This window comes from Apteryx rowi, unplaced genomic scaffold, assembly GCF_003343035.1.
Source record: "Apteryx rowi isolate R43461 unplaced genomic scaffold, aptRow1 scaffold_980, whole genome shotgun sequence".
NCBI classification, from domain to species: domain Eukaryota; kingdom Metazoa; phylum Chordata; class Aves; order Apterygiformes; family Apterygidae; genus Apteryx; species Apteryx rowi.
In genome coordinates, this window is record NW_020451294.1 from 96,821 (window position 1) to 116,655 (window position 19,835).

The 19,835-nt window shown below is 41.9% G+C and overlaps 1 protein-coding gene across 8 annotated transcripts in view; it reads left to right on the forward strand.

The window, feature by feature from the left end:
- HIVEP2 (human immunodeficiency virus type I enhancer binding protein 2) overlaps nucleotides 1-19,835 on the forward strand; it is a 149,732-nt gene that overhangs the window by 79,393 nt on the left and 50,504 nt on the right. For all 8 annotated transcript variants that reach the window (XR_003251805.1, XM_026055093.1, XM_026055094.1 and 5 more), the window contains one exon: nucleotides 14,567-14,664. The gene's annotated coding sequence lies outside the window, so the exon portion shown is untranslated. The remainder of the gene's footprint in view (nucleotides 1-14,566; nucleotides 14,665-19,835) is intronic.

Here is a 19,835-nt window from a genome sequence, read left to right on the forward strand (position 1 = left end):
TTGAGGTTGGAAGGGACCTCTGGAGATTGTCTAGTCCGGCCCCCCTGCTCAAGCAGGGTCGCCTAGAGCAGATTGCCTAGGACCATATCCAGTCAGGTTTTGAATATCTCTAAGGATGGAGATGGCACAACCTCTCTGGGCACATGTTCCAGTGCTCAGTCACCCTCACAGTGGAGAAGTTTTTTCTTATGCTCAGATGTAATTTCCTGTGTTTCAGTTTGTGCCCGTTGCCTCTTGTCCTGTCACTGGGCACCACTGAGAAGAGTCTGGCTCTGTCTTCTTTATACCATCCCGTCATATATTTTTAAACATTGATAAGAACCCCCTGAGCCTTCTCTTCTCCAGGTTGAAGAGTCCCAGCTCTCTCAGCCTCTCCTCGTATGAGAGATGCTCCAGTCCCTTAATCATCTTTGTGACTCTTCGCTGGACTTGCTCCATTAGGTCCATGACTTTCTTGTACTGGGGAGCCCAGGACTGGACACAGCACTTCAGATGTGGTCTCACCAGGGCTGAGCAGAGGGGAAGGATCACCTCCCTCAACCTCCTGCCAGCACTCTGCCTAATGCAGACCAGGATACCACTGGCCTTTTTTGTCACAAGGGCTCATTGCTAACTCATGGTCAACTTGTTGTCCACTAGGATCCCCCAGCCCTTCTCTGCCAAACTGCTCTCCAGCTGGTGGGCCCCCAGACTGTACTGGTGCATGGGGGCTATTCTTCCCCAGGTGATGGACTTTGCACTTTCCTTTTTTGAACTTCATGAGGTTCCTCTCTGCCCATTTCTTCAGCCTGTCAAAGTCCCTCTGAATGGCAGCGCAACCATCTAGTGTACCAGCCACTCCTCCCAGTTTTGTATCATTTGCGAACTTGCTAATTGTGCATTTGGTCCCATCATCCAGGTCTTTAATGAAGATGTCAGTCTTCATCAATGAAGATGTTAATCTCCATTAATCTTCATTAAGGAAGATGTACTGGCCCCAGTATCAACCTGTGGAGGAAACCACTAGTGATTGGCCTCGAGATGGACTTTGTGCCACTGGTCACAACCTTCTGAGCCTGGCAGTTCAGCCAGTTTCCAGTCCACCTCACTGACCCTGCTCCCAACTCTTGTATGTTTCCTTTTTATGAGTTTAGTCCAGTGCTCCTTGTTGTTGTCTTGATAGAATAATAGTTTGTTTTCTTGGAATACTTGCTCTTTTATCATTTAAGCAGTTTCTGCTGGTCACAAAGGTTCTGGAACAGCATGATAACAGTTTGGCATATAATTGACTGAATTTTAATACATCTCTTCTAACTTCTTGAATTAGAATCTGTGATATTCATCTCTGGAAACACTGAAGTGGGAATCTGAATACCTCTTTGGAGATGTAGAATTTTGTAGGGGTTTTTTTGTTCTCTTTTCTCTAAGTTTTCTTCTTTCTCATTCTTTAATTGTGTCTGAGTTTCTGAATGACCACTGTTGTTTGTTGTGCCTTTTTTTCCTGGTGAGAAGCCTTTAACTTGATTCCTTATGTTTCTTAGCAGTGACATTATGTTTTCCTGGCAGAAACATTTTTGCTGTCTAGCATGTTGACTGTGTTATATGAAAGTGTTTTTAGGTCCCATGCTCTTTCTTGGCTCCTCTCCTAGGGCAGTTTTTCCTCAGTTGGACTTTCTACTGTCAGTGTGGCCTCTTACCACTTTACTGTTTTTTATTAATTTTTAAGCAGAAGCCCTAATGTAGAATCAAATCTCAAGGTTTAAGGGGACAAATCTTGATCAAACTGCCACCTTTCAGTCTTTAGTCTTTTACCTGAAGCAGCATTAAAGCTCTGCTGAACACAGCAGAGAGAGCAAAGACAGCTTAAAACCAGCCTATTTGTCTAATTACTGGGGCAACCAGGGCTTGAAGATACTCCACTTTAATAGGAAACAGCCTCAGAATTCAGGTTTAGCTAATCCTTGGCAGGCTCTTCCTTTAAAGTAGCTGTAAGGCCTCTTTCTGTCATTTAGTGATAGGGTATCAGTGTGAGCTGGCATCTGACTTGCACACAGATGTGCATGAATTGAGAGGAGGCTCTGCTCGCTTGTGTTGCCATTTATGTTTCAAAGGTCAATAATTTTCTTCTTTAAAATATACTGCTTTGTAGTGACATTTCTCAGGATAGTGAATAAATGTAGTTAGAGAAGGATCCTTTTAGTACACAACTGTTTAGGTTCAATTTTATTCTGGTCCTGTTGTCTTGGCTATTACAGAAGGATATCAGGGTGGCACTTTGGCCACAGCAATATTCACAAGTTCTGAAAATTCAGGCTAAAACCTATGTGTCAGCCCTGAAGTGTCAGTGAAGTGATGTGTCTTATGCCAAGTACTGCAACATACTGCAAATTGTTATTTAGGGCTCTTAACTTCAGTAGGATTCCTGGTAAGCTTATTTCTTCAGATAGTGCTGAAGTGACATAGAAACTGAAATTTTCTGTCTTACCTTTTCTATAACTCTTCATCCCTGCTGGAGCTGTCAGGTGGTAGACAGCTGTTCCCTTTGCAAAGGGCTGCAAAGGTTGAAGATGACACTGCTGTCTATGGATCATTATTGCTTTCTAGCTGGAAATTACTACTCCACCACTCTACTAGTGGAAGGAGTTGTGCAAGTGCTCTATTTCTTACTGTAGGCAAAGCCAGCTGGGTTGGCTTCAGTGGCTGTTGAAGGTCATTGGAGCCCTCATATTGAGCTAGGAAATGTGAGCCTCCAGCCAGCGAGGAGCAACTGGTGACAGGAGTGCCTTCAGCTTTCCCAGCTAGAGGAAGAAGGGGACTTGTGTGATAGATCTTAGTCAGCAACAGTTTTCCTTCAAATGAGGCATGCTGGGGTAGATCAGACAGCACTGCTACAGGCTTGTATTGTGTGTTTTCCTGCATTATGCAGTAGACAACTGGTTGAAATTCATATGCAAAAGCATACCAGAACCTGCTTCATAACTATACTTGCAGGAGCTTCCCACTGTCCTCTGAAACCTAACCTTTTATCTGAGATTATTCTCCAGGCTGTTGATTACATTTTTCAGAACTGCAGTGTTCGTGGTGATGATTGCGTCAGGCCCATCAGTTATTTCCAGGTCCTCAATTTTCTTTTCAGCCTCCTCCTGTTTTAATCCCAAACCTTCAAGCTTCCTGTCCATGGAAACCATAGTAGCCTGGATTAGGTCCAACCTTCCAGAAATATGTATTGCATGCCTTGTAAAGAAATTAGATAATACTGGGTGGCCAAGGACTGTAGCCCTAGACCTTGTCAAACCAAAGGCAAGTAAGCCCTTCTACCAGGCTGCAAGCCACGTATGAATCTACTGCCAGATTCCTCACTGATCTGAATTTCCTCAAGGGCATGTTAAAGTCACTGTCCGTTCTCTTTTGAAAATCATAGACAGTGTTAAAATCTTAAATCACTTGGGTGATTGTGAACAGTAGGACATACCATTAGCACACCCAGAAAATATCTTTTCACAGTTCCTGCGAGCAGATCCACATGATAATCCCTTTAAAATACATCTTAAATCAGCTGAGTTTTTCATCATCTTAGTGAATTTGGTTTTGTTTTTTAAAACCGTCTGCCTAATCCCAGGCACTTGATTTGATATAATTATTCCTATGTACTGTACACAGCACAGATGGGAACAGAGGCACTCAGACTGGCCTGCTCTTTTCTGTCTAGAGAAGGCTGTGCCTGCAGAAGGCAATGGCTCCAGCTCTGCCATATGCTTCCACTTTCTCTTGGCTCCAGGGAATGTGCACTCAGTGTGGGCTTTGCCTCTCTGCAGTGGGCAGGGCTGAGAGGGGGAGAGGAAGCCAGCAGGGCCCATCCAGGTTTTCTCTTCCAAAATGTTGGTTGAGAAGCAGCTTGAGTCAGTCTTAGGCTTAGTGCTAGAGAGTTCTTTTTATTGTGGAAATACTGTAACCTTTCCTTTATAGGGCACACATGGTGAGATCTCCACATTTTTGCAAAAGCAAATGAGAGTGCAAGATTCCACTTGGTGGCAGAGGGCAGTATTGGAGTCTTTAAATAGGACAATTCACTCCAGTCAAAGGACGACCATGGCTGCAGTACAGATTTTTGCTCATAGCTATCTTGGCTAAAGTTGTAAAGAAGTTTGACCCCTGACTTGATCCCTGACTGACACAGAAGCTCCTCCTGTCGACACACTTATTGTGACAAGCCTCTGTGTTTACTGAGGTAATTTTTTTCAGTTACTGGATGAAGGAAGAAGGACCCCAGGAAAAAGCTGTGCCAGCAAATAATGTGATTTTGCTGCTATGAATGATGCCTGTGCAGGGGACACGCTATCAGTACAGTTTGCTAGGACAGCTGTACCAGCAAAGCCATTCTGTTCTAGATACACTCTTGTCTTCTGCCCCAGTTTGTCATGCATGATTTATATCTCTGTCACCTCTTCAGATCCCTAGGCACCTCCTGATGTAAAAAGAAATTAAAACCCAATACGAATATGAGTCTGCCCTGTATTGGAGTGCTGGCATTTAATATATCAGACTTCCGTATTGCAACTTTCCCAGCAAATAGGCTGTCCTACAAGAACTAATGTTGCTCTACTGATCTGCAGAGGTCCCACCTCAACCATGCTTCAGTCTTATTTCCTATCAATTCTCAAGTTGCCTAAAATGCCTTTGAGAGAAGATGAGGTTTTCAGATTGCCTGGGAGGTCATAACTGTGACCTCCAGTGAACCAAGGAGGGGAAAAAATTATATCTTCAAAAATTAGAGAAAACAACCCAACAAACAAAGTGTCAGGATTGCATAATGTTTTGTCCTGTTATATCTTCCAGTTTAATTTTTGTCAGACTGGGTTTGGGTTGTTTTTTCTTCCTGCTGCTATCATTAAATTTTCCTTCATTTTTCTAAAGAAAGTGTTTGCATCCTGCTCTGTGATTTTTGTGGCTGCATTACTCCCGAGCAGATTGACATGTCACTCTGATGGCAGGTTCGCAGTTATACTCCTTAGATCAATAAATCATCTTAGTTGGTTGTTGAGCATATCAGATCTGCATTTTAAAAATCCACAGTCTCACTTATAACACCACAGTGGCCAAAACGTGATGTAATTTTCGAGAGACATCTGAAGAATTGCTTTATATTTCACTCATATAACTTTGCCAGCATTACTTTTTGACCAGCTCACTGTTTGATTGGGTTTTAGTCTCATGTATTTCTTTGCAACTATTGAAGGTTTGGGGTTTTTTTTGAAGAGACAAACAACTGTGTCTTTAAAGAAACAAAACAACTGTGTCAACAGATGGGAGAGAAAATGCTGTGTCTGAAATAGTGCTAGGAACAAACTGTGTTAAAAATAGGTAGTCTTGCCACAACTGTTTCTTTGGCCAATGTGGAAATCCTTCTTTCCCTTACTAGTATGCTCTCAAAACCATGCTAAAACCATGCTAGAAAAACTGCCAAATCAGTCTATAAAATGTTACTAGAATAATAACTACACTTTCTCTGTCTAATTGTAATAATCATACTAGTAAGGGAGAAAGGCTAAGAAAGCTGTGTTGCCAAGGGAGAGCTCTTTACATTTCCTTTGACAGACCCCGGGCTAGTAGCAGTTGCAGTCTGTTGCAGTTTTGGATGTACATTTTAATGGGGGGTCACACCATGCCGTAGCAGTACTAGTGAACTCGCTAGGACAGCTGTATTCATTATACCGGAACCGGTAGGGTGTCCGAATCTTGCCCTTCCTGAGAAGCCTCATTTCACTCCTATGTATGGAGAGCAGTAATCTTCCTGTCCCACAGACTGTCTGGGGAGAGCCCATAGCAGTTTTGCTAACATGTTTTCTTTAAAAGAAAACTTCTGTCCTCTCAAAAATAGGAATGCAAGCTGAACTATGCTTAAACATGGTCGTTACTAGCAGAATTACAGCTGCAGTTTAGACATTGCATTTCTGCTTTCCATCTGTTGTCTCACTTATTTTTTCAGTCTGTCTCCTTGCTTTCAGTTGTCTCTTCTATGTCTCAGTTTATCCAATTTTCAGGGCTGGCCAGCCATTTCAGCATTATTGCTGCCCTAATGGCTGTAAGAAGAGCAGAGAAGCTCTTTGCTAAACGATTTTTTCCACAATGCCTCTGTGCTTTGTTTGTTTGTGCTTGGTGCTCTATGTTGTGTCATCTTGAAAGAGAGAAGATGTTTGCATAATGTGTATTTTGCTGTAATTGTTTAATTTCTGCAAACATTTATACCATACAGCTCCCTGTGCCTTTGGGGCAGGGACAGATTGTAATCTCAAACAGAAAATGAATCAGTTCTTTGACCCCGCTCTGGATCTCTCTGGTGGCCTGAAGGAGCTAGAGAGCAGGTAGAGCTCAGCTCTCAGGTTCCCCCTTGCTGTGGCCTCCTCCAGGCTGCTCTCAAAGGTGGTGTGCTTTGGACCAGGCAGCCTTGGGCAGCTGAGCAGAATTTAGGGCAGCCCTGAGGCATCTGTAATTTATTCCTGATCTCTGAGATTGGACTAAATGCAAAGGTAGATAAGGCCCCTTCATCTGAGGAGAAGGGCAGATGTAGGCAAATGGTGCAGCCTACTGCTGAAGGTAAATTCCTAGTGAACTGTTACAGCCCTGCTGTTTGCAACAGACTTTTTTCTTTCTCAGTTGTCTGTAGTCTAGGAATGCTCCTGGGGAGCTGGAAGTTGTCTGCATTAGATTAATGTTTCTTGCCAAGACCAAAGGAAATTTAAAGGAAAAGGAAAGGTTTCAGAAGACTTTGGAGACTAACCAGTTACTTCAGTGCACCAAATAAAGAGCCACATTCCTTATCAAAATAGCATGTTCATTCTTCCTACTCTTTTGTCCTTCCCTTGGGAAGGAAGTGGAACCCTGGAAGCTGAAACACCCACGATTTTTCCCTGTTCTTCCAGTGGATAAGAAAGCTCCCAGTTCACTCTGTGAAAAGGCTCAGAGAGGTTCATCAGCAATTCCTGAATGCAAGGGATTTCCTCATGGTAGCTTCTTGCCTCATCTTTTCTGTTTTACCTCCTTCTACCTCAGTGGTTCCCTGCAATCCATGGTAGTACATATAGATATCCATGTCCAGTCTAAGGATATGTCCTGGGTGGGTTTTTTTTGTTGTTTTTGCTTAACCAATCTATCGATGATTGAAAAAGATTAGTGCTTTACCTGCATAAGTGACAGTTTGATTAACAGCTGAATTCTGCCTTCTTCTGCTATGATGATCTCTAAAGGAAGTCAATGCAGTGGCCTGAGTTGGGGCAAACCCATATTCAGAAAGATGCATACTACCTGTTCACCTTTGACTTGAGCATATGCTTTACTTTGCTGAATTTGCTTTACTGATTAGAGATGGAATTAAGCGTATGCTTAAATGGCTTGCTCAGCTGCCAATGAGGATACACAATTTGTCTGTCCTAGAGCTCATTTTCCTGGAGTTTTCCTGATAAATTCAGTGAGAGCAGAATCAGGCCATAGCGACAGATAGGGGATGCAGTTGTAATTGGCAGGCTACGCCAATTATAACTTACTCCTTTTGTATTGTAAAATGAGATGCTGCTTTCTCATTATTGCCAGATTTAAATTACGCTCATGAGTTGTGGTCTAGTCAATATTGTTTCGTGGGAAAAGCATAGGGATACATTTTTGCCTTAGCTATAGGAACATATAAATGGGATCCCACAAGGCTCTCCCATAGCTGTAGCCAGGCTAACTGCTATTGTGCTTCCTCATTTTTCGGACTGTTTCATTCTTGTGTTGGACACCAAAATCATTCACAAACATTCACTGGCAGCATTTAATAGCATATATTTAGAATGTGAAATAAAGAAACCAGACATTTGTGATGCACCACTAATCTATTAGTAATTTGTTTAGCTCCACTCCCCCACACATACAAGAGAACAAAATAAAAGGGGTTTAAAAAAAGTGATTAAAAATATTCTTCATATTTATGGCCATTTTTATTTTTTCTTTAACATACCAGCTCATTTTCTTTTTCTGAGAGTCAGTGGTGATTACAGAAGGTGAAAAATTGCTAACAAAATTAAAGAGAAGTTCAAGTTAGCTGTGGAGCCAAAAGTGTGATTCAGGAGCTGAAAATATCTCTGCACTTCAGGCATCAAACTCAAACACTGTGCTTTGGCAACGCCCCCTGGATTAGAAACGGAGTTTGAGGTCATTCCTCCTCCAGCCTGCCATGTATGGCTAGGGCCCACGCTCATGACAAATTACTAACTTACTGAGCACACACCAAGAACACGTTGACATCAGTGCAGAGGGATCATGGACCATGCCTCGCTGGGAAGGACCAAAGACTCCACTGCCTTCTTCCTCGTGTGTTTCTTTAGACCTGAAGGAAGAGTGTGAACGTAACGGGAATGAGGACGCTTTAAACATTCCCTTTCTAGACATGAAAATAACAAGGCAAAGAGAAGTAGAGCACTCATTTCCTTGTAAAGAAGTCACACAGCATCCAGCAAAAGTGCTGACAAAGTCTGTGGTCAGAGGTGTATTAATGGTCCGTTTGGATTTTTAAGCCAGATGTACGGCTGCCAGTGATGGTGCTTCATTGTGGCTGCAGACTTGACAAGACTGTGTATCCTGTGCTGGGCAAGCTATCTTTCCAAACAGGAACTTAGCATCTGGGACCTATCTCAGTTTATTTGATGTAAATCCAGAGTACCTTGAATGAAATCTATGCTTTGATTTATCACCAGTCTCACCAAGGTCTTAATTTTATTTTATAGAGAATAAGGGCTTAGATTTTGTAGGTGACAACAACCAAAACACTGTAAACAGACCCTAAGTCCTTAGAATTCACGTATTTTCCCTGCTGTCAATTTTCTGCCTTTCCTGGGCCTCACACCTCCCTGCTGGTGTTCTGCACACCTGACTGTTGCCAGCTTCTCAGGAACAAAGGTAGCTCTCATCCACTGCTGAGGTTTCCYGTGCTGCTGCCCTTGCTCTGCCGGGGGCTTGAACTTGCATAGGACACCTGCAGGGACGGTCTTTCTGGTGAGATGGTTTTGGCAGCTCAAGTGGTTGCCATGGGTTTATGGGACGCCTCTTGCCTTGCAACCTGCCTGCTTGGCAGCTACAAGTGGCTGTGCCTCAGTTTCTTCGCAGTGTGCATGGCTGTTATTTTTGCAGCTTTGTGCTGGTGTTGTAGCAGGGTAGCCGTTCAAAGGAGGGAGCGAATGCAAAGGCACTTGATGTAGGAGGTTCCTCATGGTAATTAGAGTGCGTTTTACTGAAGCCTGTTTGGATCTTTTAGAGCATGAACTGTACCTGGAATCCTATCTTGGGCTCTGCTGATACCTTGATGTTTTAGCTTTCTCTGCCCACTCTCAGATGATCGCCAGATGTACTAGCATCTCTGTGCCAGCTGCCTGCACAAACAGCCCTGTTTTCTTGGCAACAGCAGACTAGACAAATGGGTTGAGCAACATGTGTATGTGGACACGGTGTCAATTGTCAGCCTGACCATTGTCTAAAAGCATCGAACCTGGTTAGTGAGGGCATTGATCTCAGCTGGCAGTGTCTAAACTGCTATTTGCAGTGAGGTTATGGGCCTATACTTAGGGGGATGTGCTCTTGCTAATTTAGCTCTTGGCTGAAGTGAAAAAAAGTAACCCAAAATCATAGTTCCAGTGCTAGCAGCAAAATAGGATCCTGCACATAGTAGGTTTGGATAAAGAAAGAATGCATAGAGGATCAAATGGTTTATTTAATGCTGCCAAAGAAAAATCATTTGTTTTATTTTAATAAAGTGAAACACCTATGTCTAAATTAAACAAACAAAGTTCATAGGTGATGTTCCAAAAGTTATTTGACACATTACACCTTTTTTAGGTAAATTTAGGTAAATTTTTGGCCTGATTGCTAACTTTCTGCGGAGCCTGAGAGCCAATAGAAACAGTTGCACTAACATATACATGTATTTGTATGTTTATTTATTTGTATTTTTATTTGTATTTTTATTTATATCATATGTATACACATACGTGTGTATACATGCATACATATATCTAAGGATATACACATATGCACAAATATGTATTCACACATATATAAATGTCAACAAAATGAAAAAACTTACAAAGATTCTTGATGTTCTTTGCCTGCAGATCTGCAACATTGCGCTAGCATGCAGGAACCCAAGTACCAAAAATGATGAAAAGCTGTGAATAAATAAAATTTAAATGGGCTATTACACTCCTATTGAGAAAAATGTGGAGAAGGAAGAAGCATAAATACTGAAAATGAAATTAGGCTTCAAATTTCTTTCTGTTTTAGTAATGAAGATGAAAATGTTTACAGCACAGAGAGAGACATTTATTTCAAAAAGTAAATTCTATTTCTTTGGCTTTGGAGGTAGTTCAAGGTTTGACCTGTTAATTTCAGCCACCTGCTTGTTGCTGAAACATATTTTTGCAGTATCAAGGGCTGCCAGCATGATCTGGAATTAAGAGGGCAAAGGTAAATACACTATAAGTATTTCAATTCATCTATTCATAGATGAATTGTGCAAACATATTAAGTAAGAACACAAGTATAGTAATGAGAATAAATGTCTTCCACTTCTTCCAAATTCAATTACATTTGCTGTGATTGTATTTGATCAGAGCATGAACGTCATTTCTCAGATGATTGTGCTCTGCCATTGATCATATGAAGTCAATTTAAAGTATGACATTGCTTTTACCTTCCTCAAGTAGGAAGACATTTTTGCGTCTACTCTTAGCTGCTGTAGCTATCAAATTGTGTCTCTAATAAATTGTGCCTTGTTTAGAGAGTGATAACTGTAAAATATTGCCCATTCAGAGAAAGAGTACTGAGATTGAGATTGATGCCTGGAGCTTAATGCATCATAGCAGCAATCAAGCAAATTTTAGATTTCTTACCATTACAGACTATAATTCACAGAATTCTCTGGACTTCCTGCATTTGAAAAGGAGAAAGAGGGCAAAGAGGGCACTCGAAAATCCACACAGACTGGATTCACAGTCCCTACATAACACAGTAGAGAAGCTTTCATGGTCATTTGGTAAGACAACTGTTTCACGTGTCTGAAGGGTGGTTTGAACCCATGGAAAAAAAGCGGGAAATTTGCATCTCACAGCAATGCTTTGAGTTATCCAGCCCTGGGATGGTAAGCTACAGAACTGTGCAAATTTTTATACAGTATGTTGCACTGATTTTCTTTGATACAAATTATCCTATACAACCCTGGAAGCTGCTTGCAGTTTATATGGCATCTGGCTTTCCTATAGACCTGGTCAGACTGAGATTTTAGGTAATTTCCCAAAGCATGTTAAGGTACAATCTGTGCTGGAACGGTATCTGTTGCAAGACAGTTAGGAGTAACACGGGAAAGGCTTTATTCACTCTTTGTACTCTTGAGGCAATTTCACCCATTTACTATGCTGTTTCAAAACCTTAAAATAATTAGCAGTAAAATAAATATTTGTCAGTTGTTTTCCTTAAACTTTAGTTTCTCATTAAAATACACATGAAATTTCTGATATCTTTTACCTTGCAAGTCCACAGGAATCTCACTTTCACCCCCTTACTAACTGAACTTACAGTGACTGTCTAAAAGATATATAAGAGGTAATATAAAACAAAATCCTTGTTTGTGTTGATCCACGGAAGGAATTAATCTTTAAGGTCAGATGATACCACTGCCCTGGTGCATTTTTATTTTACCACTAGAAGTGCAGGTTTATGATTATAAAATAATTACTGGAGTTGCCAAGGGAGAACCTAGCAGTCTTTTGAAAGCAGATGATAGTAGTCATTATCAGAGTACTTCTGCCTGTGTGTTTCCAGGTCCCATGTAAAAGGCTGAGTTTATGAGATACAAAGTTCAAAATGAAAAAAGTTTTCCAAGCAATAAGCCATGCTTCTCATACTCCAGTTTCACTTCTGATGTGCTTGTTTAATCTTAGGCGCCATGACTGGCAAACAACTACAGTAGATTAAAAAAGTCTTGAGCAGATATGACCAAATATTAGCAAATTATCAGCAATGGTTGTTGCATTGCTCTGTCTCTTTGGTGGGCAGTTGTTAAAGGAACGCTTGTTTACTCTTGCTGCCAAAGAACTAATGATTGCACAAGTTTTTATTAATGCAGTGATAAAAACAAATTAAAAGTTCCTGGTTTTAGTATCACAGCAATGCCTCTGGGAGCTTTAATTGGGCAGTAAAATTCCATTTGATGACACGTGCATTATCTGGGGTTGTTAAAGACTCTGTAGGTTGGCTGTTTCCTCAGACCATGGGCTTCTTGCTAGCTCCAGTGCTGCTGTAAGATAGTAAGTTAGCAAGGAAATACAGTAGTACTGTGTAAATCTTACTGTTCTTAATCAGATCTTGCTTTAGATAATATTTTTCCTAATTAGAAGTATAGATTAAGCTTCTTAAGGTAAAGACTCAGAAACTGATCCAAGCCTCACTGAGATCAGGAGGAGTCTTTCACGCTTGGATCAAACCCTAAAGTATCTTTTGAGAAACTCTGTTGAAGACAGTCACAGTGTGGGGAAGACACTGGCTCCCATCAGTTAAGAGGTAAAAACAAAATTAGTGAAAACAGAATATAGAGTTCCTTAGGGATTTCCGTTTAAGTACTCTTTTTGAAGCTGCAGAATCAGTGTGGTTTTTTGTTTTGTAAAGGACATCTTTCACTCACTAGGCTTTGTTCTCCTTTAGCAAAAGTCCCCTTTGCTCCTGCCAGGGTGCTATAGAGAGGATTTAGTGTAAATGAGAGTAAAGCCACTTGTCTTTGGGTTGGGGATTAGATAAACAGGTTTACAACACACGTTAATTAAAAACAACTGTGCAAGTGTAGCCATCATCACTAACGCCAGTTAGGCCTGCTCTCAAAGAGTGAAGGATCAGGCTTACCTGCCTGGGGGCTGGAAGGTGTCCGTCCAACACCGGGGAAAGCCTGTTACAATTCAGAGCACCCCTAGCTTTTACTGAAGGATTACATGCGTATGTGACTCATGAGTAAGGACTCATGACGTTACTGCTGTGCTTTACTTTTTGACTAGAACTTTTCTCAAGCTAGTTGTAAAAAGAGAGTGAGATACTGGCCCTGCTAAAAACAGAGTTTTGCCCTTGACTCCAACCTTGCTGAGGTTTCACCTATAGATTGAAACCTCATAGGGCCCTGTCTGTTCAAAGATTCAAAAGTGGCTGCTGGCTGCACATCCAGATTCATTTCCTAGAAACTTGTATATTGATGCGATAAAGTGTCAGGGTTCAGAGCCAGAACGTATGTTATTTTATATGCTTAAAGGCCTGTATAGACCACTGTTGACATTGCTGGTTAGTAACACATTATCATTTGTTGTTTGTTTTTGTTGCTGATAGCAAACTTTACAGAAAAAAAGCATAAGCATGTGTCTTTTATTACTAACTAGTTCCAGGCCTATTTTACCCTTTGGATTTTGGTGTTCTGTTTCTGTTGGATCACATCTGCCTTCTGCTAACAGTGGAAATCCTGTCCTTCTTCCACCCCGTTAGGGTCAGGCTTTGCACTGTGTGTGAGGCAGCATGGACAACCGTTAGACTCATTGGAAAGGGTGGGAGATTTGCCATTGACTTCTCTGGGAGGGCAGTTAGGCTGTATGAACAAATCTGTACGTCCAGCATGCAAAGTCTGAGATTTTCTTAGATCTGAGTTCTCTCATGCTCCTCTCCCTCAACATCTGTAGGCCTCTGGCCATGGTTTTCTCTTGTTCTGGTGACCCGAGTGCCTGGTGTGGGTGGGCAGCCAGGCCCCAGCATGACGGCCCAGCCACGCCAGGCACAGCAGGGCAAGGAGCAGGAGCAATGGCAGCGCTGCTATCGTGTGCTGCCCATACTCGTTGCCAGTCCCCATCGCGCAGCCCGGGGGTGGGATCTCACGTACTGGGGTTTGAGGGCACAGGGAAGCCTAGAAGAAAGGGGTAGCCGTATTGCAGATCCTGGGCAAAATGCGAGCCGTGGTTGTCTGTGGAGTCCTCCTGCTGTCTGTCTTTCACACCGGTCTTCAACAAAATCAGAAAAGCCAGGCCCATCTGAGCGTGTGGTCACTACAAGATTACCGAAGACAGGTTGTCACTGTATTAACGAGGCAGGCATTTGAGTCAACTCTATTATGTGCAAATTAGATATGACTCCAGTTCCTGGCACATTGCCTGCATGCCCTGATTGCATTACATTGCATGTAACCTCATTGCATCCAGTGCTCCCCCACCCCTGCAGGTGTAAATAGGGCAGGCTGTAGCTATGCCTTTGGCATAAGCTCACATGGGGTCTGCTGGTGCTCTGGGCTTGGGGCAGGATCCAGCCTGCCTCTCACAGCTGCAGACACCATGTAGCACAGCCAGAGCAGAAACTTGTTTTGTCACTGTAGGTGGCAAACTCGAAAAGATGTCATTGTATGTAACTTTTGGTCTCTTATGTCTGTTATCTTCACCTTGGAATATTTTTATGTTATACGGCTATTCAGCCCACTGTAAGTTTTAAATTCCAGCCTGACTTGACCACAATTCTTAAATATCTGTCATATTTATGTTTCAAATAGGTGGAGGAGCGTGTGAACAGCCATATTCGCTGGAGTAGTGAACCAAATTGCCTTGACTGGAACCATTATTCACTTGCACCTTTGGCATCAGCAGCCAGGTAGGGGAAGAGAAGAAAAATGTGTTTTGAATGAACTGAGGTAGCAGGCCTGGGTGAATATTTTTTTCATTCTCAGAAGGCTTCAAGTGGAACTCATTCACATTTAAATACTAATTAATTGCATGTGCTTTTGTTACAAGTGAACTCATATCTTGCTGAAATAGGAGGGTTTTCTCTTTTCGGACAGGTTATGCTTTTGTGAATATGGAAGTGCTCTCTTTGCTTTGCCCACATATTTGGTTTGCCACTTTCTCTTCCCCATACAATTCTTGCATCAAGCATCCAGGGAGCATGCTTTTTGAAACAAATAAGTAGAAAAATGTGCTTATAAGAAACAGAAGAAAAAGTGTTGGGTGGGGTTTTGTTATCTGGAAACAGTTTTGTTCAGTTTATCTTGCCATATCAAATGTACTGCTGATGGTATTTGTTGAAGATCAAAGTGTTCCTCTGGCTCTTAAATGCTTGGGCACATGTAAACTGCAGTTACAAAATTAATGACACTGTAGTATTATGTCTAAGTACTTAAGCTAACTTAAAATTAGTGGACACCCAATAGCAGATTAGCTGTGGCATCTGAGGGCCAGTTTATCTTGTCAAGAAGAGGTCTGTTTTCATTTTCTCATTGCAGCTGTATATTTATTTGGGATGGTAGTCACAGGTTGGACAGGCTTCACGTTGACTTTGTCTAAAAAACTGTGCCTGCATGCAGTACAGACACAATCACTTTTGTTGCTCTGAGAGACCAGAGACACTGAGAAGCTCCAGTTCTGTAATCTTCTCAATAATGGCATCCTTGATGTTCAGAGAATTATGTCAGCCCTCAGAATTTTGTGAAATTGGCTTAAAATAGCGAAGAGTTAAGAAAATGTTGGATCCTTCTCACTGGTCTTCTGTGTTTGTATAGCTCAATATCTGCAATCATCAGGGCTAGGCACATAAGGAAGAAACCAGAGACTGACATGTAATAGCATGACCCTAGGAGAAGATGTTCAAAGAAGAGGTACAACATATTGGAGATAAACTGCCAGATTTTTCAGAATTATGGGATTGGATAAATTGGGTAAATGGGATTGGACCTATGTTTCATCCTGGGTGTGAGTTGAAGGAAGGAATGGAGAGAGTTAAATTAAGATGGGCTGTCTCTTGAACCTTTGCTCAAACCTGGAACTAATCCCAAATATTCTGCAGTCCAGGGTTGTGCTATATAGGATATCCCTTCTTATAGATCCCTTTCCATATCCATGCAGTAGCAGTTCTCTCTGAGTGTGATGCACTATTTCTTCTTTTCAGTTTCTTAGAGCTAACAGAGATCTTTCTGTGCCGCCTGGGATCAGAACTGGGTGAGAGAGGTGCAAATTGATGGTTATCAGCAGGGGTGTTACTAGGGAACATGTCGGCAAAAAACAACACATCATCTCTGCCAGAGGTCCTATGGAATTTATGCTGGAAGTTCAGCAGGAAAACAAACTGTCCTCATGCACCCCTGAGCTGCGTTCCCACTTTGGGAAGCATTAACAGGGTGTGAAATTTGTAAGCGGGAGTAATGGAATACTTCTGAAGTACAGAAACCTCACCATGTCCTGAGTCACGAGGTAGGGTTTAAGTGGAAAACTGAGAACTTTGGTATGCAAGAGCATGGCAGCCATCCTCTGAAATGGGGTTGTAGCATAAATTTTTCAGGTTTCATTAGTGTGTAACTTAATGGTACTTCTGTGAATTGGGCCCATATTGCTGTGGCTCCCTTATATGCTGAGAACTCTCGCTGATAATGTGTCGGCCTAGTAATGGCATGCTTTACTTTTTTGTTTGGAACAACTGAATTTCAAAATAGATGCTCTCAATTAACGCACTTCAGAGCAATGCTGTTGGAGCTTTGATAATATGTACTGCTACCTTGTGCGCTAAGGATATTAAAGCAAGCACTTAGTACTGGTAAGGTAGTAAATATTCTGTGTGAACTGATAAAAGCCTCCCATTAACAAACTGAACCCTATATTGCCTGCTTTACAGGTGAAAGCTTGCAGTGCGATTCCAGTGCTAGATGCGGGGTGATAGGAAGGCATATTTTCCCTGAAGACGGGAGCAAACAATGCTGCCAAACCAGCAGCCCCAGACGCCCTGCAGGGGGTGATTCCTGCAGCAGAGAGAGGCTGCACAAGTTGCGGTGCAGAGGACTAGCTGCTTTATTTTGTCTGAGAATCCTTGAAGATACTGGTCCTGATTCTCTACTGCCTGAAACCTTTTGCTATTTATACCTGGGTAAAGTGAATGCCAAGCGAGTCTAAAATGCCACTACCCTAGTGCTGAAGGAGCTGTTATCCACTTTGCCCAAATATAAATGCCTGTGCAAAGGGTGAAGCAAGTTCAAGGTCTCTCTTTTTGTTATGAGATTGCTCCTAGATGCTGCTGCTCATTGCTGCTGGCGTGAACACAAGAAAGCTGTGCTCCGGTGTCTTCGTGGTGGTTTGAGCTCAAGATATGCAAACTTAGGGGGAAGCACGAGCACTCATTTCTCATCCCATTATTAGTCAGAGAGAGACAAGCATGTTTCTTCTTCCATCTCCAGAAGGTGGCTGAGCAGGGTAGCAATGTCTTTGCTGATTTTCTGACAGTCTAGGGTAGGAGGAAGGATAGTCTTTGAAAACATCAGGAGGAGGCAGAAATGGGCACCGTGTCTCTGGACAGGGAGAGATCCCCTGGCATGAAACAGCGCTGTCACCAGCGCAGCTGAATTGCTYATTGCATTTCAGGCAAGTTGTTGGTCCCAACGGGGAGGCTGGGCACCTGGGTGAGTGGTGTGCGCTGCTCCACGCGTGAGTGTGTGCATGGAGGGGGGGCGAGTGCAGCCGCGCAGGCGGCGGAGTGGGGAAACTGGCCCTGACGCTTCCTGTGCCGCACCTGCTCTGGGGCTGAAACAGAGCCGTGCTCGCCGGGGTGCTCAGTGCGGCGCGTGGCACACGAGCTAAGGGCACTCAAAGAGAGCTGAAGGGAAAAGTATGTATCTTTCACATATTTCTTGTATGACCCATTGCTTCCTAGCGGTGGTAAGAAGCCATGTTGTTGCGCCGCTTGCAAGAAGATACACGACACTGTGCATTTGGGGTGTAATTTTTCTTTATGTTCTTGTTCTGTTTATTTCAGAGACCAAAAAAAATCAAGACTTTTTTAATGAATCTAACAGCTTCAATTTTACCTATGTACCATGTGCGCTTCATGTTTTCACCATGCAGCCACAGACAGCTCTACGATAGCTGGCAGTGCATTAATATGCCAAATATTGGATGGACACAGTCCTTGAAATCCTCTGGCACTGTGAGTTAATGCTTTCAAACTAGAACAGAGACAGATAAGGATATTGTGAAGGAGAAATTCAGCATTGCATGTTTTAAAATCAAATCCTTAAAAAACCTGCATACTTTTGGCAGTATTTCCTATATTGTAAGTAGAATTCATATACATGTATATRTATTTTCATTAGAATGTAGTGTACTGCAATTTCTGCTATCTAAGCAAATACCTTGGTTTAGTAGTTTAAGAAGAGATCTTTTTTGCTGCCAACACTGCGCCAATTGAGTAGCAAATTGGCCTGTGTAAGAAGTTGCAAGGCAGATTCTGATAGCTTTGTGCCTGTGGAAGACAATGAAGACGTTCAGGACTTCACCTAGCACGGGGTGAGCTCGTCTTTGTCAGGCCCCTGGTGAACAGAGCCGCTTGTGAGTCACAGGCTGCGATGCATGCTGCTGTGCAAGGGACTGATGTGAAAAATGAGAAGTGCAGCTCATTTTGAGTTACAGGCAGCACGAAGGATTCTTCCTCTATAATTCCTAGATAAATCTGTCTATTTATGTGGCTGTATCATTTCTGCAAATAACCTACCTGTTATTTTATTAGTGATAGGGTGTGATAAAGCTATTAACACCTAACCACACCTGACACCTAGTGATAGGATTAATTTTYTGTAACTTCTAATACATGTCTGTACCTATTCGCATATGTATTAACCCTCTGTGTAAAAATATCCTAAAGTTACACATTCAAGGCTCACAGCTTCAAGGCAGAGATAGAGTGAGCAATTGTAATTTTAAATCTGCCTGTGACATACATGTAGAATCATTGTAACATGTCACAATGTAGTAATGTTAAATTAAATATTTTAACTATAAGAAAGAAACTGTAGTTTTATGTAGCTCTTTAAAAGCAGTCCTGTGAACCTTGTTTCTGTTGCAGTGTTCTTATCAGAAATTTGAAGAATTTTTACATCTTTGAAAAATTGCATAATATCCATTGCACTAGGCAAATCTATGTTGTAGGATTCTCTTGCTCGCTGACACTTTACTAAAAAGTTTTGAGATTGCAAAGTTTTAGCCAGTTGGGAATCTCAGATCCATGTTAGCAGTTATCTCCAGATGGCTGCACTCTGTTTTGTACCAAGCTTTTTAGCATCTCAGTGGTTGCATGTTTGGAATTATGAAGTATACTATTCCACTTGTTTTTGCCAGAAAATATACAGCACGTTGTTTGGTAAGTTTTGACACATGGTATGGCTCAAAAAAGAGGTGGGAGAGAAAGTGTGGGGAGAGAAAAGGGGAAAAGAGCAGGAAAAGAAAGGAAAAGACTAAGAAAATGCAGCAAGAAGAGTTTATGTCTGTGTAATGAATTCTGTCTGACTGGCAAATATAATTTGACTTCAAGTTGTGAATTTCATTGAATTTGATCCAAGAAAGACACAGCTGAGCAATCTGCAGGAAGCAATCTTTTCCTAGAAGTATGCAGTTCCAAACTGTACAAATTCTTCCACTGATCATAAAATGTCTGTGCACCACTAAATCGGTGTAACTGGATATTACTGAAGAAAAAGTAGTGTATTGGGATATTCAACTAAAAAATAACAACAACATCACTGAATGTAGAGTTTTGAAAGAAGAAGAACTATATAATTTAAAGTTGGCCAATGAAGCCCTAGTGATAAGGATAGTTAATCATTTCTGGTGCAGCTGTTTCCTGACATTTTTGCAAAATGTTGTGGAAAAATTAATGAAGGTTCATTCAGTAATGGTTTCAAGCTTGGCTAGTGGAAAATATGACAGTATTTCCATCGTTGATTAAGAACAAGCAAGGCTTTTTTTTTTTTCTGTAGGGGAAGTGGTATGCAGTTTGTACTGCACAGGAAA